At 43.5% G+C, this 27051-nt stretch overlaps 1 protein-coding gene and 1 pseudogene across 2 annotated transcripts in view; both read right to left on the reverse strand.

Annotated features, from left to right (window-relative positions):
- The window catches only part of Ncald (neurocalcin delta), a 383940-nt gene that overhangs the window by 162630 nt on the left and 194259 nt on the right, over window positions 1–27051 (reverse strand). The gene's annotated exons all lie outside the window — the stretch shown is intronic.
- Window positions 18153–21178, reverse strand: LOC101716962 (RNA-binding protein 4 pseudogene; annotated as a pseudogene).

The raw sequence follows: 27051 nt of genomic DNA on the forward strand, positions 1-27051 counted from the left end.
TGATACCCAGAATTTAAAGGAGAGAGGTTTGGTGTGGCTCATAGTTTCAGGGGGCTCAGTCCAGGCATGACCGGCAGGCTCCAGGGCAGAATGCAGGGCAGAGGAGTGCTCACACCATGGCGGCCAGGAAGGAGAGAAGGGAGCCGCCGAGAAGAGAGATTCACCGTCCAGGTCACACCGCACCAGCTGCTCCTCCTACCAGCACATCGGCTTGGATTCATCAGTAGGACAAGGGGACAGCACCCATGATCCAACTGCCTCCACGAGGCCAAGCTCTGAACACTCGAGCCTTTCAGGAAACTTGCTAGGCCTGAGTCATCACAGGTTGCTCCCCTCTTGGTACCAAAAGGAGGTGGCTGCAGCCGTTGGAGATCACGTGTCCCCCATCTAGGAGGATGTCAGCCTCATAGCAGTCCCACAAAAAGTGATGAGGTCACTCAAGGGAGCCTCACTTCATCAAGTGCTGTTCTTTGGGGGTTACTACGCCAGGTGCCCTACACTAATTCAGGGCTATCCCTGGAAGCAAAGGCAGGCACAGCCTAAGTAAGACACACGGAGAAACATCTAGAATCTTTGAAGAAGGGAAAGGGGGAAAGGGACATTATGAACGTGATTCAGCAAATGTCCAAAACTGTGCTTGATAATAACCCAAAGATTTACGTTTGAGAAAGGGTAGCCATAAAAGCACAGGTACCGGGGTAATTGGAAGCGTCTGAGAAGCTGAGCCAAGGCTCCTCGGACGACGGTCACCCAGGGCGTCATGCTGAGTGAAGCGTCTGTTACCACTGGATTTGCTGTCTGAGACCAATGCTCAGAATCCCCACTTGTTTACGGGATGCACAGTAGAGCATTTGAAACACTCGAGTTTGATCTTCCATTCTGCCACCAGAGCATCCTGCCAGGTTGCTCAGGGACCCTGAGGGAAGCCAGGCAGTGGACAGACATCGTCCAGGCCCAGCCAACCTGTTCCCCTTCCAGAACCTTCCCTGGAAGGGCAGTTTCCATGCTACAACTACAACTGAGGATGGCAAGCAGGGGAAAGAGCCTCGGGCCTGGAGACGCAAACAAGTCCCTGCGCAGGGCTCGTGGGGAACCTCCTCGGAAGAGTCTGGCTTCTGTCCTTCACCCGCCTCTCCTCTGTGCCTGGAACAGACTCGGTGCTGCTAGAGGAAGAGCTGTATCCTGCAACTGTGATGTAACAACCATGAAGACAAAGCCTAAGCTGAAAAGAGCCCTGTGCCGAGCTGTCTTGGGAGAAAGTCAGTTCCACTCGGTTCTTTTTTTTTTCTAATTTTATTTTATTGGTACACTTTAGGTATACAATGTAATGACATTCATCATTAGAAGTTTGCACTTTTACATAATCTCTCTTGGTTCTTATTTTCCTCCTTCCCCTGCCCTCCCATCAACCCCTCCATCCCTCTCTATTTACAAAGACTTTGTTTCCATTTTTTCATTTTCTTATATTACTTCCATTCCCTTCTTTCCTTTCCCCTACCCCTCCCACTTCCCCTTCCCCTTTACCCCTTTTCTTCCTATTTCACATTATCTATTATACCTTTTAGTCCTTATTTACACTTTCAGTTTCTCACACTAGAGAAACTATTCAGTATTTACACATGTGCATCCTGTTTATTTCACTTAAGAGTATGGCCTCAATGTGCATCCATTTAGCTATAAATGTCTCTAATTTCTCATTTTATGGCTGAGTAGTACTCCATTTTATTAAAAAAAAACAAAAAAAACACATTTTCTTTACCCAGTCTCCAGTTAATGGGCATTTGGGCTGTTTTCAAGTATTAGCTATTACAAATTGTGCTGCTATGAACATGGGTGCACGTACATCACTGTGGTATGATTCTTTTAATTCTTTGGGGAACATATCCAGCAGGGGGATAGTTGGGTCAAATGGGACTTCCAGCCCTAGTTCTTTGAGGTATCTCCATACTGATTTCCACAGTGCTTGCACCAGTCTATACTCCCACCAGCAGTGGAGCAGGGTTCCTCTTTCCCCACAGCCCCACCAGCATTTGTTATTGGTTGATTTCATGATAGCAGCCATTCTTTCTCGAGTGAAGTGGAATCTCAGCATTGTTTTCATTGGCATCTCTTGAATGACCAGTGATGTTGAACATTTTTTCATGCATTTATTTGCTATTTCTAATTCTTTGTGTGAGAAATGTCTGTTCATTTCAGATGCCCATTTTCTGATTGGGTCTTTAAATTTGGGAGGTCTGATGTTTTTAAGTTCTTTATAGATTCGAGATAGTAGACCTTTGTCTGAGGAAAAGCAGGTGAAGATTTTTTCCCACATTGTGGGTTGCCTCTTCACACTGCTGGTGGTTTCTCTTGCAGTCCAGACGCTTTTTAATAAGAACAAATTCCACTTGTTGATTGTTTGTACTAGTTCACTGGCAACTGAGGTTTTGTTCATAAAATATTTTCCTACACCAAAGTCTTCAAGAGTTCTACCTAACCTCTCTTCCAGCCAGTTTAGTGTTTCTGTTTTAATATTTAGATCTTTAATACATTTCGATTTTAGTTTAGTGCATGGTGAGAGATACAGGTCTAGTTTTAATCTTTGGCAAGTTGAAACCCAATTTTTCCAGCACCATTTATTAATAAAAAGGCTATCTTTCCTCCCGTGAGGGTGTTTGGCTCCTTTGTCAAAGATGAAGTGGCTGAGTGTGTCTGGAGTTGTTTCTGCATCTTCTAATCTGTTCCACTGGTCCTCAGGTCTGGTTCTTTGCCAGTACCATGCTATTTTTATCACAGTAGGTTTGTAGTATAGTTTCAAGTTGGGGGTTGTGATACCCCTGCCATGGCTCTGTTACCCAGAATTTGCTTTTGCTATTCTGGGTCTCGTCTTATTCCAAATGAATTTTTGAATTGTTTTCTCAAAGTCCATGAAGTATGCTGCTGGGATTTCAATTGGGATTGCATTGAATCTTTAGAGCAGGTTTGGAAGTATGGCCATTTTCACTATATTAATCCTTCCTACCCAGGAGCAGGGGATGTCTGTCCATTTTCTGATATCATCTTCAATCTCTCTTTTCAGAGTGCTATAGTTTTCAGAAAAGAGGTCTTTGATTTCTTTTGTTAGGTTGATTCCTAGGTATTTCAGGTTTTTGAATGCTATTGTGAAAGGAACTGTTTGTCCTATTTCTCTCTCAGTGAGTCTGTTGTTGGTGTAGAGGAAAGCTATTGATTTTTGTGTGTTGACCTTGTATCCAGCTACTTTACTGAATTTGGTTATTAAGTCTAGAAGACTTTTGGTGGCATGCTTGGGGTCTTCTATATAGAGTATCATGTCATCTGCAAATAATGACAGTATGACTTCTTCATTTCCTATCTTTATTACTTTTATTTCTTTCTCTTGTCTAATTGCCATGGCTAATGTTTGAGAAACTATATTGAACAGGAGTGGTGATAGTGGACATCCCTGTCTTGTTCCTGATTTTAGTGTGAAGGATTTCAGTTTTTGACCATTCAGTATTATATTGGCTATTGGTTTTCTGTAGATGGCTTTTATCGGATTGAGGTAGAGACTGTCTATTCCAATTTTTTGTACGGTTTTTATCATAAATCCAGGTTGGATTTTGTCAAATGCTTTTTCTGCATCCATTGAGATGATCATATGGTTTTTTTCCTTGGCTCTATGACACTTATTGATTTCTGTATGTTGAACCATGCCTGCATCCCTGGGATGAATCCCACTTGGTCAGGGTGTATGATCTTCTTGATTATCTTCTGCATTCTATTTGCCAGTATCTTAGTAAGGATTTTTGCATCTATGTTCATTAGTGAGATTGGCCTATAGTTCTCTTCTTTGGTTGGGTCTTTCTCTGCTTTGGGGATCAAGGTGATGCTTGCTTCCAGGAATGAATTTGAGAGTATTGCTTCCCTTTCTATTTCACTGAAGAGTTTAAACAGTAGTGGCAGTAGTTCCTCTCTAAATGTCTTGTAGAATTCAGTGGTGAAGCCATCAGGACCTGGGCTTTTTTTAATTGATAAGTGTTTAATTATGTTTTCAATTTCATTGATTAATATTGGATTGCTTAGAATTTTTAGGTCTTCTTCTTTCAACTTTAGTAATTCATATATATCTAGGAATCAGTCCATTGCTTCTGTGTTTTCCATCTTATTGGCGTATAGGTTCTGGAAGTAGGTACTGATGATCCTCTGGATTTCTGCTGGGTCTGTGGTAATTTTTCATTCCTAATTGCATGGATTTGGGCCTTTTCTTTCCTTTTTCTGATAAGGTTGACTAAGGGTTTATCAGTTTTGTTTATTCTTTCGAAGAACCAACTTTAGCTTCATTGATTGTTTGTATTGTTCTCTTAGTCTCCATTGCATTGATTTCTGCTCTGATCTTTATCATTTCCTTCCTTGCATGAGCTTTGGGTTTGTTCTGCTCTTCTTTTTCTAGAAGCTTGAGGTTCATCATCGGCTTGTTTAATTGGGCTCGCTCTGTTTTCCTAATATGTGTATTCACTGCTATGAATTACCTTCATAAGACTGCTTTCATTGTGTCCCATAGATTCCGATATGTTGTATTGTCATTGTCATTCAATTGAAGGAACTGTCTGATTTCTTCTTTAATTTTCTCTGTGACCCATTGGTTATTCAGAAGTGTGTTGTTCAATTTCCATGTGTTTATGAAGTTTTTCCAGTTTCTTTTGCTATGGATCTCCAATTTCATAGCACTGTGGTCTGATAATATACAGGGGATAACTTCAATTCCTTTGCACTTACTAAATATGTTCTGTGAGCGAGTATGTGGTCTATTTTAGAGAATGACCCATGTGCAGCTGAGAAGAATGTGTATTCTGATTTTGTGGGGTGGAACACTCGTAAACATCTGTTAAGTTCATTTGTTCAAGAGTTCGATTCAGTTCTAGTATTTCATTACTTATTTTTTGTCTAGTTGATCTATCTATTTGTGACAGTGGGGTATTGAGGTCCCCCACTACAATTGTATTAGTGCATATATGACTTTTCATGTCTGTTAGTATTTGTTTGATATAGTTGGGCGCACTGGTGTTTGGTGCATAGATATTTATGATTGTCATCTCTTCCTGTTGGATTGTTCCATTTACAAGGATGTAGTGTCCTTCTTTGTCTCTCTTAATCAGTGTTGGTTCAAAATCTACTTGATCTGCAAAGAGGATAGCTACTCCTGCTTTTTTTCGGGTTCTTGTCATGTGGAGCATTGTTTTCCACCCTTTAACTTTCAGTCTGTGAGTTTCATTTTGAATTAAGTGTGTTTCTTCTATGCACCATATTGTTGGATTTTGCTTCTTGACCCATTCTTTGGTGAATTGAGACCATTAACATTGATGGTTATAACTGATATGTATTGACTTATCATTGTCATGACTTTTTCTTTTTGTTGGATTCTCCCACTTTACATTTAATTTCTTGTTGCGCCCAATGGGTTCATTCTGCTGTGCTTCCTGGGGTTGGGATCCTCATTGTCTGTTCCTAGGATATTGTCTAAAATTTTTTGGAGTGTTGGTTTGGTATTCATGAAGCTCCGCAGGTGCTCTCTGTCATGAAAGAATCTTATTTCTCCATCAATTTTGCAAGATAGTTTTGCAGGGTACATCAATCTGGGTTGGAGACGGTTTTCCTTTAGGGCTTGAAACACATCACTCCAAGCTCTTCTTGCCTTGATGGTTTGTGTTGAGAAGTCTGCTGTGATTCTGATGGGCTTTCCTTTGTATGTGACTTGTTTCTTTACTCTAACTGCTTGTAGAACTTTGTTCTTCTGTTGAATTTCAGGAATCTTAACAATTATATGCCTATGTGTAGGTTGTTTTTTTTTTAATCAAGGCTAGTTGGAGTCCTATATGCCTCCCTTATCTGTATATCAAGTTCTTTTCCCCTGCTTGGGAAGTTTTCTGCCTTCACGTCTGTGAACAGCTTTTTTATGTCATCTGCACTCTCTCCTCTTCCTTCATTGACTCCAATCAGTCTTATGTTATTCTTTTTTGCATCATGTAACAGCTGCTGGATTGATTTCTCATGGTCCCTTACAATTTTAAAGCAATTCTTCTTTTCCTGGTCACTAATTGCAATCTTATCTTCTATACCTGAAATTCTGTCCTCACACTGGCTCATTCTGCTGTGTAAACTTTCAGCGGAGATTTTAATCTCCTGGAAATCTGTTTGCATCTGTTTTATGGATTCCATTTGTTTCCTATGTTGGGATCCCATCATGTTCCTCAGCTCCTCTCTATATTTATTAATCATGTCTTGCACTATGGGCACAATCTCTGCTGTTACCTGAAAAATTATTTCTGATTTCATTTTTTCCAGATCCTCTTTTGTTGCCAGTTCAAGGAGTCCAGGTGGTTGAGTATCAGAGTGTTCTTTCTCATTTCCCTTCGGGGTTGCTGTAGGTGATCTGGAAGTGTGGTTTTGAGGCTTGTTTATGTGTCTTCTCATTTCGACAGGGGTGGGGGTTGGGGGGTTGGGTGCTGCTGGTGCCCATGAGGCTCACGTTCTCTGCACTGGGAGTGGTGCTACCTCCATTTGATTTTTATCACAGGCCACTGAACATAATCCTCAACGCCAGGCATGGTCCCACATGACTGTAATCCAGTACTCTGGAGGCTGAAGCAGGAGGATCACCACACACTGAAGGCCAGCCTGACTACGTAGTAGGACCTTGCCTCAAAAAAGGGCTTCATTCCCAGGTAATGATAGATCAAGGCGTAAAGCTGGCCCTTGAACTCCCTGTCCAGTGATATTTCCAATAAACAGCACTGCCTTGCCAAAGGAGTGCCCATGCTCAGAATACTACAGAAATATGCATTTTAATGTATGTTTTCTTCCCAACCACAGACCAAACCAATTCTCTTTAAATGCTCAGAATTCAAATGGTGAGATGGGATTCACTGCCTTTCTCATTTTTTTAATACGGGACTCTAGAACTTGAAAAACTGCTAAAGCAAAGATGCCTTGGCCAGAGCGAAGAGACCCTCTGTCTGTTCACAAAACATCTTTGAGGCTGCTGTACCCCAAGTCCTGCTACAGATGAGTCTTTTTCTGATTTTCTCATCTGCTCAGCTACTGAAAGATAGCAGAGCTCTCATGAAGGTTGGAACACTGACCAAGCCGAGGGAACCACACCCAAGATCAAGTCCAGCGGAGCAAGGCCTTCACTGTGAAAAGCAAAAGGCTTGGACTTGTGGGGGAAGGTACAACAGAACATCTTTCTGACCTCAGGATGGGAGGGTTTCTAAAGAGGCAGACATATTAACCATAGCAGCTTGGTAAATCCGCACCCGTAGTATCAAGAGCTCCCATCCCTCAAACAGTCCAATAAAACAAGGAAAAAGAAGCCAATGCCTTGCAATACATAAGTGAGCCAAAGACCAGTATTCAAATTCCATCAAGAAATGTTGCAAATTGGTTCCTAAAAGACAGCACAGTAGAAAAATGAGCAAGAGATCTGACACACATATTCCACAGGAGAAAAGTGTGAAGCGTGGATGGACATGTGAAGAGGAGCCACCTCATGTTAACCTGGAAAATGCAAATTAAACTCAGCATGGGGTATAAACCAACACACCCAGGATAGCAACCTTACCTCACGAAGAGGAAGACAGGCAGCCCTCTCCCACAAGCCCAGCCACCCACATCCTCCAGGGCTGGCGTGGGAAAGGCAGTGCCACCGCCAGAGCCTACTGAAACTCAGCCCGACTGCAACTCGGTATTAAGGGTGTGGCCACTGGGTGATTAAATCATAAGTGGGAGCCACATCCTTACAAAGGCACTCCAGGAGGAAGAGCGCACTCTCTTCCCTTCTTCTTGTTCAAATTTATTTTCATTAGCCCACAGTGATTGCATTCCTTGTGGGCAGTGGTCCGTGAACATAACACATCTTCATTCCTTTTTTTATCCCCTTCCTCCTCTCCCTCCCCCTCCCTCCATCTCTTGACTGCCTTCCCATTTGAGAAAGATCTATCTGCCTGTTTCCTACTATCTATCTTTTATTTTGTTATTTACATTTTGGTTTTATGTGGTACTAATGTTTGTGTGCCTGATTTATTTCACATAAGACCATGGTCTTAAGGTGCATCCATTTTCCTAAAAATGACTCAAGTTTATCCTTCTTTATGGCACAGTAGTACTTTGTCATGTATAAATGGCACATGTTCTTCATCCATTCATCTGTAGATGGACATACAGGCCGCTTCCAAGATTAGCTATTATGAATTGTGCTGCTACAAATATGGGTGTGCAGGGATCATCTGTCCTTCTCCCACGTGAGCACGTGGCATTTGTCCTCCTGAGAACACAGCAATGGTCTCCATCCTGGAAGCAGAGACCAGCCCCCACCAGACACTGACCCTGCTACATCTCGGCTGCACTTCCCACTGGAAAGAATGAACTTCTGTATTGTATAAATAGTTCAGTCACAGGTATTTTCTTATAGCAACACAAACAGGCATTCAGAAAACCTTTGTGTATTTCCACTGAGAGATATGCACAAAGTGTTTAAAACTGCTTTGTTTAAATAGCAAAAAGCTAGAGTACACTAAAAGGTCCATCCACAAGAGAACACGGAAAGAAATCCAGTCATATTCTTCCTACGGAATATCAAACAACAGAAAAATCAAATTGCAGCTGCATGCAGAAGCTTGGATGAAACTTAGAAATGAAAGAAAAATCAGCCAGCTACATACAAATGGTAACTTGTTAATAAGTAAAACCTAAGTAGCAAGACCAAACAACATTTTTGTTTAGGCAACCCCCTATGTACTAGATGTGATAAAAATATGGTCTATATTTAACATGTTGAAAAGAAATTTATTACAGTAAAAGACACACTGCCGTGAATCCCCCTCAAAACACTCCTCACTTCAAGCGTACTTATCCCACTGTTCCTGCCACTTTCTGAAGCAGCTCTGGAGTCCTCTTTCGTGAATGTCTTTAGTTGTACTGTCCTAGCTGCCTCGATGTCCTGCACTGAATCAAATCGTTTACCTTTCACGGTCATCTTGACTTTGGGGAAGGGCCAGAAGTTGTGTGGTGGATGAGGATACAGTGTCATGTTTTTATGAGCTGCCTTTCTGTTGGATGGCGCTCAGCAGCAGCATTCTCCATATTTCTGGTCACGTCTTGGAAAGACACTCAGGAAAGAATACTTCAGAATGTTTCAGAAACAGCAAGTGTGTGGTATATTCAAAGTGAGAGGAGGCATTTCAAGGGGGATTCATGACAATGTGTCTTTTACTGTAATAATTTTTTATTCAAGCACCGACCATATATTTTAGGCACTTTTGTAATACATTTTTATAGTTCTATACTACTCCACCACATGTGTGGATTCCTACAACCACTACCACAATCAAGACACAGAGTGTTCCATCACACACAGAGCCCCTCCCCTACCATTTTACAGTCATATCCAGCCCTTGGGTGCCCTTTCTCATCTTGACAACAATGAATACCTTCTCCATCTTTATAAGTTTGACATTTCTAGAATGTTAATAAATGGAATCACGCAGTATCTTTTGATAGTGTTTATTTTTTCACTCGGCATAATGTCCTTTAAATCCATTCAAGTTGTTGTATGTATCAATGCTTTGGTCCTTTTCATTGCTGAGTAGTATTCCATTGAATTAAAGTACTACAGTTTGTTTAACCACTCATCTACTGTAGGACATTTGGTTTGTTTCAAGTTTAGGGATATTACAAATAAAACAGCTAGGAACAATTATGTACAGGATTTTGTATGGATATAATTATTTCCTTGTTTGTTTGAAGTCTGGGGATTAATCCAAGAGACACACACATGCTAGGCAAGTGTCCCTGAGTCACATCTTCGGGGCTGGATGTAAGCTTTAGTTTCTCTAGAAAAATGCTGGAGAAAGTGACTACTGAGTCATAAGGTAGGTGCACACTTAGTTTTTAAGAAACAATTGAATTTTTCTCCGAAATAGGTGATGTTGGACCACATCTTGTCAGCATCGGCAGTACCATTAGTTTGTATTTCAGCTGTTCTGACAGGAGTGTAGTGCTATCCCATCATGGTCTCCTTCTTGTTTCCCTAATGGCTACTGAGACTGAGCCTTTCCATGTGCTTGCTTGCCCTCCAAACGTCCTTTACAATAAAACACGGCACTGCCTAGTGGCTCCAAAGGTCATTGCAGGCCAAATCCCAGGTTCTAAACCCTGCAGGAGCTTTTCTTTGTTTTTTTGGTACCGGGATCAGACTCGGGACCTTGCGCTTGCGGGGCAGGTGGCAGCACCACTGAGCTAAATCCCCACCACCCCTGCAGGAGTTTTAATGGCCACATGCTTACTAACAACATAGATTATCTTTGCCTAGTTTATTCACTGGCCATTATTATAATTAAACTTTAAAAATAATAAAATTAGATTTTTTCCTAACAAAATTAAAAAGTCTGTACGCTGTTAAACTTCACCAATTGCATTTGGGTAAACACCTCAAAACAATAGAGGTTCTCACCAAAGATAAAAGGCTTATGCTAATTTTGTCTTCTACAACTTTTTAGAGCCACTATTCACCAAGACTCTACTTTTAATTTTTAGCCCCTATTTAACATGGTTATAAACTAGAGCTAGGCATCCAGGACTTGCTAATGATCTTGTCCTCTTTTCCAGGCTATCAGAAGAGGATGGTTCATCAAACAGCAGAGCCTGTCTTCCTTCTGCTTTAAATCATCCAAGTGAGACTTTGGATCCCGGGTTGGATAGGGGCCTGCCTCAGACTGAAACAGGGGTAAGAAGGCAGACCTCTGGACCTTCTGTACCCCTTAAGAATAAGCAATCAAAGTCTCAGGGTGGAGAAATGAATTAGGATAGAAAAAATAATTATGAGTAAAAGGAGACAAGGAAAGTCATAATATTTAAAAGTAAAAACTGCAGCTTCAGGAAAAAATAAAATATAAAATGTCTGCATCTATTGAATGGTCTCTAGTTGGATTGTTTGGTTTAAAAAAACTCTTGAATTTTCAGGTTTTGAGTTCACCATATAGTTGAGTCATTGGTCAGGTATGTGTTTTGCAAATACTTTCTCTCAGTCCATAGCTTGACTGTTCATCCTCTTCACAGAGTTCTTCATAAAATGAAGAAATTTAGAAATTCTAAATTTGAATGAAGTACAATTTATTTTTTCTTTTCATTTTCTTTTTTTCTTTTTCTTTTTCTTCTATCATATTTTAGAATCTTCAGTAACCCATGGGTCATTAAGATTCTGCTATGTTTTCTTCTGGAAGTTCTATAATTGTATGTTTTATATTTAAATCCATGGTCCATTTGCATAAGGTGTGGGTTTTTTTAGTTTTTGCTTTCCTTACTGTTTTTGCTTTTATTTTTGCCTATGGATATCCAATTGCTCCAGCACCATTTGTTTAAAAGACCGTCTTTCTTCTGCTGAATTGCTTTTACTTCACTGTCAAAACACAATTAGACTATAGCAAGTATATGTTACTATTTCCACATCCTCTCTTGCTTCGTTGATCAATGTGTCTCTTCCTCTACAAACTCCATAACAGTCTTGATTACTGCAGCTATATAAATCTTGAAATCAGGGTCAGTGATTCCTTTTCAAAATTATTATAAAATTCTTTTTTTCTTTTTCATATAAATATTAAAATGATCTTTCCTATATCTCCAAAAATCTTGCCAAGATTTTTAAAAATAAGAATTGCATTAACTTGAACTTGAATATCAATTGGGAAAGAGTTGACATCTATTCCACGTTGAGTCTTTGAATCCATGAACATGGTATGTTTCTGTTTATTTAAATATTCTTTGGTCCCTTTTATTGACATTTTATAGTTTTCAGCATACAAATCCTATAAACGTTTTGTGAGCTACATACATATTTCATATGTTTGAGTGATTATAAATTATATTGTATATTTAATTTCAGTATTCCTGTGTACATTACTAGTATATGGAAATATAGTTAATTTTTGTATGTTTATCTTACATTCTGCAACCTAACTGAACAGCTCTAGATGCTTTTTGTTTTTGTAGATTCCATTTCAGACACTCGTGTTATCTGCAAACAGGAAGAGTTTTGTTTCTTCTTTTCTGACCTGCATGATTTTTGCATGATTTTCTTTCACACTGTGAAAATCTTCCAGTAATGTGTTGAATGGGAGTGGTGAGAAAGGACACTTTTGCCTTGTTTCAAACCTTGTGGAGAAAGAATTCAGCCTTTTACTAGTTAATACAATGCTGGCTGCAGATTTTTTTTTTTTTTTATCAATTTGAGAAGGTTTCCACCTATTCTTATTTTTCTGAGAGTTTTTATCATGGCTGTTGAATTTTTTTTTTTGGTACCAGGAATTGAACTCAGGTCCTTGTGCTTGCACAGCAGGCAGTGAAACCACTGAGCTAAATCCCCAGCCCATAACTGTTGAATTTTGTCAAATGATTTTTTTAGTGCATCACTTGGTATGACTGTGATATTTTTCTTTAGATGAATAAAATAGGTGATATTGATTGATTTTTTCAAATATTGAACAAGTTTTCTATCCCTGAAACAAACATCACTTGGTTATGATCGATAGAGTTAATTCAACATTTGATACTTCTCATTTTGAGGCAAATGCTTCTTACATTATAAAAATTATAAGTATTATAGCTATTAAGGAAATGAAAGATCCCATGCATGATACTGTATTTCATATTGTATATGTGTCTGGGTAGTCAGAATATTGTTATGGTATTCCAGACAAACCTAGGAAGTGTTGTGGGAAAAAAGATTAAGTTTACTCCAACAAATATTACAGAAAAGTGAATTTTTGCTCATGTAGGATTAAGAGTATAACCTGAGAATAAAGGAAATCAATTGGCAAATCCACCTATAACAGCAAATACAGCTCTTATAGATAATACATAATGGAAATGTGCAACAACATAATATGTGTCATGAAGAACATCTAACGAAGAATTAGCTAGGACAATTCCTGTTAATCCTCCTACAGTAAATAAGAAAATAAATCCAAGAGCTCAAAGGATTACTGGAGATCATTTAATATTACCCCTGTGCAATGTTACTAAATATAATTGTTGAATGCTATTTGTCAATACTTTGTCAGGGATTTTTGTCACATATCTTCATGAAAGTCTGTTTGCTTTTCTTCTGCTATAGTTTTTTTTTTTCCAGTTTTGACATCACAGCTTTATAAAATAAATTGGGAAAATGTTTCTTCACCTTCTATTTCTGGGAGAGGTTGTAAAAAGTTCCTATTAGTTTTTAAATGTTTGGTAGAATTTGCCAGTGAAACTCTCTAGGCCTGGAATTTTCTGTGATTAATTTTCTATCATTAATTCAATTTCCTCAGTTATAAGACTTACCTATTAATATTATCTACTTTATATTGTGTGAGTTACAGTCTGTGCTTTTTGGGAAATTAGTCCCTGTCATAAAAGTTTCCCATTTATATGCACAGAGTTGTTTGTAGTATTCCCTGGCCATATGGAAGTCAACAGGACTGCATTAATACCCTCTTTTTATTGTCGATATTGGTAATTTGTGTCTATACTTTTTCAGTTCAGGTAAAGGTTTGTTAATTTCATTGACCTCAAAGAGCCAATTTTTTGTTCTATTTATTTTTTTCTCTTTTCAATTTTATCGATGTCTGCTCTAATCTTTACTACGTCCTTCCTTATGTTTGCTTTGGGCTTATTTTGTATTTTTTCCTGGTTTCTTGAAAAACTGGTGCTTTGAGATGAGAGCTTAGCTTACTGATTTGAGACTTTTCTTCTTTCTAATGTAACTATTCCATTAGTGCTGTACATTTTCCTCTCAGAACTGCTTTAGCCAAATCTCACCAATTCTGATATGCAGTATTTTCAATTCCATCCACTTCAATATAATTTTTCCATGAGACTTCCTCTTTGACACACAGATTATTTGTAAATTCCAACTTTTGGAGATTTACTTATCATTTCTCTGTTATGGAATTTAAACTTGATTACAGACATTTCTCATTTAGCAATGGAGCTCCATTCCTGTAACTATGTCATTAAATGAACGAGTTGCTAAATGAGGAGTGATAGATTTCAACCATTTCTCCTACATATACTGAGAGCCATCCCAGGCAGCATGATCATTTTTTGCTTTGACCACAAAACACAATTTAGAAAACTTAGGAGGTGAAGGAAAGTTTATTGGATTTCTCTTAATTTTACTCTCGGTATTATTTCTTCTTCTTAATATTTCAAGATTCCTTTATCCTTTCCTTTTAGTTTAAAGAACTTCCTTTAACTAGTTCTTCAGGGTAAGTTTGCTGGTGACAAATCCAAGTCTTTTCCCACCTGAGGGGGCCCAGCTCCCCTCCTGTGCCTGCAGGACATCTCCCAGTGTGGACATCCGCGTGGCCAGTCCTTCTCCCTGCTGCTGTCTGCTGAAGAAGCCACTGTCCACCTCGCTGCTCCAGGTGAGGATTAGGTGTCATTTCTGTCTTGCTGCTTCCAAGAACTCATCTTCCACTTCCTTTTTTAGGAGATTCACTGTGATAGGGCAGATTTCCCTGGGTTCTTTTTGAAATTTCAAACAACTTCTTGACTCTTCAGGTCAATGTCTTTTGCCAAATTTGGGAATTTCCCAGCCATCATTCTTTGAATACCTTTTTGACTTTGTTCCCTTTCTCCTCTCCTGATGATACTCAACTTAGACAAGGTTTATGCTCCTATAGGTCCCTGAGGCCCTGTATCTTTTCATTGCCAGCCTATTTTTCTGTTGTTGGATCAGATTGGATCATTCCTATTATTCTTTTTACAAATATACCGATGCTTTCCTCTGTTCCTTCGATTATGCTCTTTTCCTTTTATTTCACTTATTATATTTTCCTAAAAACTAAAAATGACAAGAAACATATAAAATCATGCTGACACAGTTTTTTCAAAGGTGCAAAGGGAAACAAGTCCTTTCTGCTCCCCAAAATCTGAGTGCCTTGGTGGGGAGCACAGGGTCGCAACCCGAGTCTCTGAAGTCCTGCATCTGTGCACACCCCATGCCACGCATCTGGGAGGTGCTGGGCAGAGCGCTGTAGCTGCTCTCGGTATTGGGTTTGGGGACAGGACAGGAAGCCGAGGAAGGGACCTGCAGGGTGCACGCTCTGAGTCACAGGAGAAGCTTCCTCCATGGCCCTTTTCAACACCCAGCCCTGCAGCCCTCTCAAATCCCTGGCTCTTTGCATGGATTCCTGTACTTTTCTCTCCTCTGGCATTTGAGTCCCCCTGCATTCTGCTTGTTTTCCTGGCCCTTGACCCATTTCTGCCTGCATGATGACAACCTGTGCCTATGTGCACTCCCTGACCCAACTCCCAGACCGGGGTCCTCAACCCGGGTGACATCTCCCCAACACCCCAGTGCGCTCACGGTCACCCACCCGGTCGCCTCCAGCCAAATGGACAGCACACTTTCTTCCCTTTGCAGCAGGGGTCGGGACACTGATTTTCAAGATGGACAGCCTCACCTCTCTGGGGCATTTCTGAGGTCACACCAGCTGTTTCCTCCATGTGCCCCTTTCATCCCAACCCCGGCCCAGGGAGGTGGGAAGAGAAATGGGTGGGAGGACAAATTGGCTCTGCAAAGCTTGATAAATACTAACAGCAAATACTAAAAATAACTGGACAGCAGAGTCTACTTTTAGGAATTTCATTTGTTCCTTTGTGCTGCAGAGAGGGGCTGGAAATGTCAGTGTTCTCCGGGGGTGGCCGCACTGGCACCAGAGCTCCCTCAGACAGCACTACCCCACCCCTCCCGAAATAACTCCGCCCGCCTCAGCTCCAAGCGTCCACTGCGCTGCCAAGCTCCCTGCCCTGCTGCGAGGGACCCTGCTCTGCTAGAGTCAGGGAAAGCGGCAGGGTGGCTGCAGCCCGAGCTTCTAGCCGGTTGCAGATTGGCCTGGCCATCCCTGTCTTCCCCTTCCAGCCAGCAGGAGGGCACTGGGACTCGTGCATGTCACCTGCACGCCTGTGGGTCCTGGTGTGTTGACGGTGACATGCGGAAGCCATGCACCCCACACATCTCCAGACTAGGGTTCCACTGTCCCCCCAGGTGGCTGCTGCCGCCTCCCCTGCTGCCCTTTTTGGGGCTGGTTTGTGGAGACCCTTTTACAGCCAGAGTCACCCATGGAACAAACAGAGACACAGTTCTGTCCCAGTCTGCTCCAGCTCTGTCCCTTCTGCTGGGAGCGGCTCCATGAAAGAAGACACCAGCGAGAGAAATGAACGGGTCCCCTCCGATGACTTGGAGCTCTCACACCCACCCTGCACAGCAGCAGCAGTGTCAGCACCGGGGTGTCTGAGCCTGGGCCCGCTGCGTCACAATGGCAGCCTCCTCCCCTTGCTGCTCCCCACATCCCACAGCTGTGTCCTGCTGCCCTCAGGGCTCCCAGGCAGAAGCCTCTCTCCTGCAGGGGTGCAGCTGTCACCTGTCCCGTGTCATCGCCTGTCCCCGCACCTCCACCACCGCTCACGGCAGACACTGCCTCTTGGGCTCTTCCCCAAGCTGGGAAACAGCTCCCTGCACTAACTGCTCCTCTGCTTCCTGGCTCAGTGCCCTTCATCACTCCTGCCCTCTCTGTCTTCCATGGGGCCACACTGCAACTGGGTGTGCGTGTGTGTGTGTGTGGTACTAGGGATTGTACTCAGGGCCCTCTCACGGAGCAGCATCCCCAGCCTTTTTTATGTTTTATCTAGAGACAGGGTCTCATTAAGTCACTAAGTTGCCCAGGCTGGGCTCTCCAACTTTCGATCCTCCTGCCTCAGCCTCCCACAGTGCTAGGATACAGGTGTGTGCCCCCACGCCTGCTCCTCCATCTGCTTTTTGCAAGGTGCCTCCTGACTCCCAAATTGCCAGTGCAGTGGCCGTGGTTTTCCTACTCACCTCTGCAGAAGCCCTCGTGCCCTTCATCCGTGGCTTTCCTGACCGCTCTGTCCTTTCCCTGCTGCCCTCCCGTCTCTTCCTCCTGCAGCCTGCTCTGACCGCCCCGTAAACAAGGGCAATCACCCAGTTCACAGCCAAGCCCCCAGGAGGACCAGAGTCGGACCCCACCGTCCTGTCCGTGGCTCACACCAGAGCCGGACGGAGACCACCGAGCAGGCCTCACGTCCTGCTCCCGCACAAACAGACGTCACTCCCTGCCTGCTAAGTGAGTGACGTCACCCTGACAGAAATTGACAGGATGAAGTCATGTGACTCGTGAATCATTTATGGAAGATACAGATGAACACACTTTCTCACAAACCCATGGTTCACTGACTCCCGGGTCATGGTGGTATCAGGTCCACAGTGTCTCCGGTCTCTGTGATGTCAAGACAGGGCCACCCCTAGGCCACATGGACCTCCCACCGGGCCGCAGCCACCCCTGCTGACTTTTGAACTTGGTCCCTTCCCCGTTTCTCACAGGTAGAAAATGAGAAGTCTCTGTAAAAGTCCTTGCGATCCCTGTTACGTGAACCTCTGAACAACTGGAGCTCTAAACTGCTGCCAGACCCACTTCTGACCCAAGAACACTGACAGCTTTGGTACCCTCGGTTAGAGGCCCATGGTATTTTATCAGAACTGGCCAGGCAGTACATCTTTTCAGCTTCGCAGACCACACTATACTTACTGTGGTGATGCAACTCCACCATTTTGGCACAAAAAAGAACCACAGATGACACGAAAAGAAGGGAGTGGCTGGTGTGCCAGGAAACCTGGCCTGCAACAGGCACCAGGACACTGGCTATGCTGCCCCCACCCTTACATCAGGCCTCTGGTGAAGGGTTCATGGTTCTTTTCCATGGGACATCCTTCATGGCAGTCACTTAATTGGCAAGAACATGGAAGTTTCCACTGGCATGGTTCTTTGTTTTCCCAAGATCATACCTGAGCCAGATGCAGGACCCCTGAGTGGGTCAGAGTGGCCTCGGGCCCTTGGGGACCTGCCAGCTCTCTGACACTCCACTTAGGCCTGGCCGGGCCAGGCCGGGGCAGGGGCAGGGGGGCCGGGCAGGTAAGTGCCCACAACCACAGAGTTTACAGGGCTCCAAAAACACCCCAGCAATTAAGTCATCTTTTCAAACAAATATTATGGAAAATCATAATGATGAAAAAATCCATAATGAACAAAGCATCAAGCAAAACTCACAATTGCTGAGTTTTTTGTTTGCTGTAGACTCCAACTTGGATCTCCATAGCATTGTTTCGAACCCCATTTTTACTTAAAATGTTGATGTTTTGTTTTGGATTTATTTTTTAAAAATAGCACACTAATGTCACTTCTCTTTATTACAGACTTTTGAGCACCCTCTGATTTTACACCAAAACACTACCCACCTCTGTCACATCCCTAGTTCCAGCCCTGTGACACTCAAGGCATTAGCAACGCCCATCTCTGCTTTGGAGAAGGAAGTCCGGGAGTTAATGTCACTGCAGTTTTGGAGAACCATAAACCACATCTCCACCTTCCCTTTGACTGAATCAGATCCTGTGTGCAGTCAATCAATGCTCACACACGTGTGCTGAGCCCCACGCAATACTTCATATGATCACTTGTGTTGGGAGAGAAATTTAGTGCAGTGAATCTCCCATCTTTTTTTTTTTTTAAGTTGAAAAACCAATTATTTCCCTGGAAAGAAAAAAGTGATCCAACTCTAGGTCTAGCCTTTGGGCCAAAAGAAACCCAAGAGCAGTGACTCTCACCGAGGTCATTCCCAAATCCAACACCCACCAGAGGGAGGCAGGAGGCAGGGAGGAGACAGCATGGCCCCACCACAGCTTCTGCACACAGTGAGGCCTGCTGGGAAAACAGAATGTGAAGGGGAAGCTACAGAAGTGTTGAACTACAGCAACAAGGGGACAATGGCAGGAGAGGAGAGGTGAGGAGAGATCTGAACCTAGCAAGGTGAATTAAGGTCCACGGTTCCTGAGGGACTGAATGCACAGAGCCGAAAACTTCCCGGAGACAGGGTACCAATGAAGGGTGTATTCTCATGCACAATTGCTGCTCGGAATTTCAGCCCACACACATCCCACCTCAAGCTTTAAAAGGCTGAGTACTGCGCCCGATCCGCATACTGCTCCCGCTCATACGGAGCCATGTCGTACAGGGAATTCCGCGCAGCTGCAGAAGCTTGGGACAACCCACTCTCATGCCTGTAACCATAGCCCTCTCCAACAGTAGTGACTGGGCCTGTAGCATGATGCAGGGGGCTTCGATCCGCCCATAATATGAAATGGAAGCTTCGGTAACGGCGGCAGCAGCAGCTCCTGAGGTCGGCAACAGGTGTCTATCGCGGGGATCGAGAGAGATGGAGGTGAGGTGACTGGCCAAGGCTGTGTTCTGGACTTGTGGCAGCTGGGACAGGGTCTGCTCTGCATAATTATACACAGACGCAGCTGCAGCTGCCACTGACTCATAGGACTGGGCAGCATGGCCGCGCTTGGAGTAGGCATCGAGCACTCCGTACGCATTGTTGTAATACAGAATCCCCATGACTCATGGCATAAGGTGTATGCACTGCTCCATACTGCTCATTATATTGCTCAGTCAAGTCTGCCACGTGGCCCGATCGATCTACCGGACACTCTTTGGACCAGTGCCCCTCTTTCCCGCACCGATAGCAGCTGCTCTGGTCTGCCATCCCAGGCACCCAAGCCAGCTGGTGGACAACTGCACGTGCATTCTTTTGCCTTGAAACTCAGTGTTATCAAGGCCCCTGATGGCCTCCACTGCATCTTCTGCCGGCTCCATGTGTACAAAGGCATAGTCTTTCACAATGTCACATTCGATGACTGGACCATATTCCTCACGCTTGGCCCGAAGCTCTTTGTTGGTGCACGTGGGACTGATGTTGCCCACGTGCAACTTTGTTGAAGCTTTGCCCTTATTCTTGCTTGCTTCCACGTTGATGTTCACTCCATGAAGCTTATAGTGATGTAGATTATGCTTGGCATCCTCAGCTGCAGTTTCGTCTTCTGCGTGCAAAAAGGCGTAGTTCTTAATGATGTCACATTCCCGCACCTGCCCACACTGCTCAGAGCGTGAGCGGATCTCTTGCTCTGTGGCCTCCTGGGGCAGGTTTCCAATGAACAGCTTCACCATCTCGACTCAGCCGCACAGAAATCAGCAGGGCCTCTTCCTCGAGGCTTATACGCTTCTTCTCCCATCTTTTCAATCAATCATTTGACCAATAGTTAAGTCCTGAGCAGACTGAAATGGAGTCACTCATGCCAAGGGCCATGTAATCAGACCAAGTTTTGAAATGGGCCCCTGAGAGACAGAGAGAGAGAGAGAGAGAGAGAGAGAGAGAGAGAGAGAGAGAGCCAATATGAAGGGGCCCGGTTTCCCTGAGCAGTATGATAAGGACATTCTCTTTGGTGTCACCCTATAAGAACAGTAACTTTAAAATGACCAAGGTTTTGTTCCCTGTTTCTATTTTCTTTGGTCTTTTTTCTCTTCTTGTGCCTATAAGTCAACCCCTCTGCTCAGCCCCCTGGAAACCTATTCTATTTGATAGAACAAGATGTTATCTGATTTAGGAATAAAGCCACGTAGACTTTGTTGTCATTTGGTCTTTGGCCGGTCATGCCACTTGCTAATGTGAGTTTTAGCTACATATAAAATGGAGTTCACACGTGGGCCAACTCCGGGGTTAAAGTAGAAGGCCACTGTATGGAGGAACAAGGCTGCTCCACACACAGCAGCCCCAGAGAGGGTGGCAAAGCTGGTGACCCGGCAGACAGAGACCTGACTAAGGACCAGGCTGCCCCACAGAGAGAGCAGCCGGCCCTGAGCGAGTGGCCTGATCTGCTTCGCTTCCGTTGGCTTCCTGCCTCGGCGCCATGTATCAGTCTCACTCTCCACCCGAGGCTGCTTCCTGGAAGTGGCCGGGGATGAGAGAGGCCCGGGCCAAGCCCGCAGATGGGCCCAGCTCTCTGTGGCCCCACAAGGCCAGGGAATGCTCCTCCACGAAGTCCTCCTCCAGCCTACTCCACCCCTGCCTGCTCTCAGCCTCAGTCTCCCCACTGCCCTGCTGGACTGGCTCCTTACAGCTCCCGGGCCCTGCATGTTCACCTGTACTGAGACCTGCAAATCATGATTAGCTCTCTGAATTTTTCACAACATCCTCAAGATAGGATCTGTTATCCTACTGTGATAGAGGAAGAAAATAAGCCCCCAAAATTTTCAGAAACTTTCCCAAGGACCTACAATTGATAAGTTTAAAAACTGAGATTAGAACCTAGGATCTTCTCATGAGAAAGGCTCTTCAAGATACATTAGTCATCTTTCCTTACAATATTATGCTACAAAGCTACAGTAATACAAACAGCATGGTGCTGGCATAAAAACAGGCATGAAGACCAGTAGAAGAGAAAAGAAACACTCCCATGCACTTCCAGCCATTTGATTTTTGACAAAGGGGTCAAAAATATATGCAGAAGAAAAGACAGTCTATAGCAAATGGTGCTGGGAAAACTGGCTATCCATGTGTAGAAGAACGAATCTGGACCCACATCTCCCATCCCATACTAAAATCAAATCAAAGTGGATCCAAAACCAAGATGTAAAAACAGGAACACTGAATCTGCTAGAAAAAAAAATTAGTAAAACTCTTGAAGACATAGGCTTAGGCAAGGACTTTCAACAGAACCTCAATTGCACAAAACAATATCAGGAATCAATAAGTTTATATCAAATTGAAAAGCTTCTGCACAGTGAAGGAAACAACCGACAGGGTGAAAAGACAACCTACAGAATGGGAAACAAATTTTGCTAGCTGCACCTTGGACAGAGGACTCATATCTAGACTACATAAAGGACTAAAAAAAATTGGACCCCCCAAAATAAATGAACCAGTCAAAACTGGGCAACTGAAATGAAGATACTTCTCAGAAAAAAATCTCCAAATGGCTGATAAATACACCCACGCGCACACACACACACAAATGTTCAGCACCTTTGGCCATTAGGGAAATGCAAATCAAAATAACACTGAGATTCCACCTTACTCCAGGAAGAATAGCTGTCTTCAAGGACTCAAAAAACAACAAATGCTGGCAAGGTTGTGGGGAAAAGGAACACTCCTACTTTGTTGGTGGGAGAGTGAACTAGTACAACCACTATGGGACTCAGTATGGAGGTTCCTCAAAAAGCTAAAAGAAAAAGATTTTGACTGAGCTATACATCTGTGTATCTTCTTGAAAGAGTTAAAGACATCATATCACAGTGATGTATGCAATACCTACATTTATAGCAGCACAATTTACAATAGCTAAATTATGGAAGCTGCCTATATGATCATCAACAGATGAATAGATAAAGAAAACATGGCATATATACATAATGAAATGCTACTCCCCCATAAAGAAAGGTAATTTTAAGTTATCTGTAAGAAAATGGTTGGATCTTGAGGCCATAATGCAAGGTGAAATAAATCAGATAAAGAATGTTAAATATTGTATGGTTTTTCTTACATGAGAAACTCAAAATGTAAATAATCTGAAAAGCAAAATAAAGGAGAGATGATAAGAAACAGGAAAGTAGACTTTGTGGATAGGGCAAGAGGACCTGAAGAAGGAGGGGAGAGGAATATTCGGAGGAAAGAGTAAAAATGACCAAGATGTAATATGTGTGTGTACCAATTCCCCAAGATGAATGCAATTACGTGTCACAAGTATAGACTACTAGTATAAAAATACATTAGTTCCCTACGTAGTCTAACTCTCATGCTGAGTTATTTGCTGCATAAAGAGAAAGATCAACATTTTCATTTTTTAAAGCCCACCAGGCAAGGCAAACCTGTAAGCAAGCACTGAGGTGTCTACCTATGTGATGTGATTAAAGTCAAATGGGTTAGAAATGTCTCCCTCATTCACAGAGGCTGGGATCTCCCCAGTGGAGGTCATTACTTTGGCCCTTGATTCTTCAGGATTTATCCCTCTTGGAGTACGACTGGCCTAGGAAAGGGAATCCAGAGATTGAGGTCCAGGAGAGATGCCCGGAGGGAGGCTGGGGAGCTCTGGGATAGGCATGGGGGTCCTGAGCAGGGAATGGGGAGGTCCCAAGGACAGCTGTGGCTGCTTTGTGTTTTGACCCCATTTTTGTGGCCCTGAGTTCAGGCAAAGGATCACTGCGCTCAGTCTGAGGAAGTACTGCTTTGATCCGGTGAAGAGGAGGAGGTGGCCGGTACTGTGGCAGGAGAACACTCTCTGGAGAGAAAAAGGGCCGATAGCAAACAATGGCAAATAAGACAAGGAAGGACTCAGCTCCCTAGGGACACAAGACCCCCCCCAAATGAAGAAAAAGGAATGAGCTGGCAAACACACGTCTGGTGCCAAAATGTATGCCCAGACGGACAGCCGATTGCTACTATGACATTCCCAAACAAGGAAGTTCAACTTGTACTTAATCACCATGATGAAAAATGATGTTAGCACAATCTAGAAAGAAACTCTAATGACACACTGTCTTAGTCACTTCCCATCACTGAGACACGGTACCCAAGACCCACAACCCAAAGGAGTACAGGTTTCTCAGGCTCACAGTTCCAGTGGGTTCAGTCCAAGGCCAGCTGGCTCCGAGGCAGAAATGCATGGTGGGAGGGTATGGACGAGGCAGCTGCACCTCCATGGCAGCCAGGAAGCAGGGACAAGAGCACACTTTTCTAGGTCACAACCCCAGTGACCGCCTACAAACAGACCCCACCTGCCAACAGTGTATTCAGCCATGGACTCATCAGTGGATACATCCACTAACGAGTACAGTGCCCCATAATCCAATCACTGCCCATACACATGAGATTTGGGAGGACATTTCAGATCTAACACACATGTCATGTACACAGATACTACCCATAAAGTGCGTTACTTCACAAATAATCTCAGCTCTTGGATAAAGAGATTTAACAGTTGTTTCAATCATAAGATAAATAAAATCAAATTTTTAGTAATAGGTGAATGTACCAGACTTATATATTCAGATACATGGCAAATAATTTGGAAGAAACTCTTGATCAAGCCTAAATTCTGCAGAAAAGTGATAAAAACCACGGAACAGAGCTCCAACGTCACAGGAGACTTTCTGAGAAATCCCAAGACCTTCCATGGCTGCCCTAGCTGTGACAATCACTTTAGTCTATGACCTTCCATCCAAACATAAATCCTCTTCAGCTTTCACTTATGCTTCCTTCTCAAGCAGGAAAGGTTAGTTCTATTTACCTTCACCAATTCTGTAGTTTTAAAAAGACATCTTTGTTCAATTCCTAACAACCTTAAGGAGGCAGGGGTGGGAAGGAAGGAAGCTTTGACCTTTCTGGGCTAAATGAGTTATTTTACCAATAGCTACGAGTGATTATGTTCTCACCATCCTGAATAGCATCCTCTATACCCGCTGGCATAAGAGGAACCAATATCCACCCTAAGGCTTATTGTGAGTGAGTAGAAAAAGAAAAAAACAGGAAGAGGCTTGAAAAAGAAAGCAGGGAGAGAGGAGACATTGCAAGAAATCCTTCCTCCTACAAGTTTCTGGGTTGAATCCCTGCAATACATTTGTTTCCTCTACATTTCGACCTGGCTGCTATGGAGCGGCAGTTCCACTAGTTAACTGCTTCCTTCGAGGAGCAGAAGAGGCGTGAGAAGCAGAGGGTCCGGTTCAGTCCCCAACAGGTGTGGAGTGAGCTCTGTGGCTTCGAGTGGCCCAGGCCCATACACACCCGCACCCCTACCTGGGCGGCACAGGAGCTAACAGGAGCACCTGGGCTTTGTTTCCAAGGGGAAGGCATGGCTCTGAGGCCTAAATGTGCATTAGGGTTTCTCAGACAGCTTGGTGTTATAAGGAGCCATCAGACAAAAACAAAAATAAAGGTCCTAAAAAAATCTGGGTGATGCTCACCGTACCGGCACAAAATGGCAATACTCATATTCCTGTAATTAATGCTTCACCAGAAAAGGACTCAGAACTCACGCAAACAAACTGGTGAAACGAACATTTATACATTCAGAGTATACAGATATATAATAAGTATTATGTAAAATGTAAAAAAAATTAGCAAGCAGAATTTAAAAACAGAATTAAAAAGCAAAAGCATCTTTAAGGATTACTAGTCACGAAGAGTTGGAAACGAGATTATGGTACTTGTACCTCTGTAAAGTGAGTTCTTACAGTGCATAAACACTGTTGCCATGGAGTCAGGAGCGTAGGGAGGTGCAGATTGTTTCACTGCTACAAAAATGTACTGGTTGGGGAAATGATGATGTGTTCATGAGCTAGCTCCAAATCTGTGCCTCTAGCTCCTTCGCCTTCTCCTAAGCCCAGCTCTCGCTGGGTGGCTTGGAGGAGTATTGTTGACCGACTTTGTGGCAGGGGCGGGGGGGATGAAACCCATTTATTCATCTCCTGCTTGCTGCATGCAGTCTGCTTGAATGCAGGAAGTGAGCTCTTTCCATCTGCTGGCCCTGCTCTGGTTTCTCCTGTGCAGCAGAGACAGATGTCCCGCTACCTGTCTGTCCCATGACTCTCACGCTACAGTGTGCATGTCCTGGGGTGACCCCACCAGCTCATGCCCCGTGTAACCGTCTCCTGTGCCCTGGAGCCACAGCCTGGCACACACTCAGCTGGCAAAGTGGCGATGCCAGTGACCAGACACTGCCTTGATTAGGTCACTTGCTCTGTAAGACTCATCCGAGCAGCGGGGAGGGAGTTTCTCCTGCTGGCTTCAAAGAAATAAGCCAACAGCCGGGGATTTAGCTCAGTGGTTCCACTGCCTGCCTTGAAAGCACAAGGACCTGAGTTCGATCCCCAGTACCAAAAAAAAAGATACTGATTCTGTTTCCTTGGGCTGGGGATTTAGCTCAGTGGCACTGCGCCTGCCTTGTAAGTGCAAGGTCCTGAGTTTGATCCCCGGTACCAAAAAAAAAAAGAAGCTAACATGCTGTGACAGAGCCATGAGACACACCACCCAGCAGAGAGCAGCGGCTGGTAACAAGGAGAACAGAGAGGCTGCAAAGTAGAGACAGAGAAAAATGGGGAACTCAGTCCCCTAGCTCAGGGAGACCACTCCAACATCCTCATGAGCTAGAACAGCGATGGCGAACCTATCTGTCACCACGCAAGCTGGGTGGCCCAGCATCGCCTCAGCAGTTGAACATCAAATATGCAGGTCTAATTGCGGTACGGGTACTTTGTGATAAACAGTGGGCTTGGGGTTGCAGTTTGGGCACTCAGTATCTAAAAGGTTCACCATCGCTGAGCTAGAAGAAAAGCCTCAGGCTTGGGAAGGGATGCAACCAACCAAGCTGCACTAGATTCCTGATCCAGGACACTGCAGGGTAACAAGGAGAGGCTAGGTCACTGTATTTCTGATCCCCTGTTCTGCAGCAAGAGACAGCAAAAGCACCCGATAATCCTCCTGTACCCTAGTAACAATTATCCCTGCAAAACTGTTTTCCTTCACCAATGGTTTTGTTCCACTTTCTGAGGATTGCAGAAATATAGCAGAAAGCTTTATGAGTGTGTATACGGTTGCACAATTCAAATTTTCAATGCAGAATATAATTCTCCATGTGTTAGTCTCATAACAAACAAAGTGGATTCAACATTTTTCAAAATATTAAAACACTTTGTCTTGGGCACTTAAAAATTAAAAATTGTACCTCCAAGCTTGTTTTGTTGTTTTTAATTATTGTTGTTGTTTTTAGTTTGGGGGAAGAGGTATACTTCTTTTTGGGGGGTACCGGGGATCCAACACCGGTCTTTGTGCTTGCACAGCAGGCAGCAAAACCACTGAGCTAAATCCCCGGCCCTGTACTTCATTTTTAAAAATATGTTTTATTTTCAAACATTTGCAGAGTTATGGAATTCTTGTGACGACAGTAAGCTCTGGTGTACCCCATGCCCAGTTTCTTGACTATTAACATCTTACATTAGGATGGCACCTTCGCCCCAATTAATGAACCAACTTCGATACACCAGTATTAAGGAGCCCCTACATTTCACTCAGAGCTCTCTAGTTTTATGTCATGTCCAGTGTCCATCTCAGGAGCCACACAGGACACCACATGAC

The sequence above is a fragment of the Heterocephalus glaber genome, unplaced genomic scaffold, assembly GCF_053883595.1.
Source record: "Heterocephalus glaber isolate CG9 unplaced genomic scaffold, H.glaber_assembly_v1.0 deba00001556, whole genome shotgun sequence".
Taxonomy (NCBI): Eukaryota; Metazoa; Chordata; class Mammalia; order Rodentia; family Bathyergidae; genus Heterocephalus; species Heterocephalus glaber.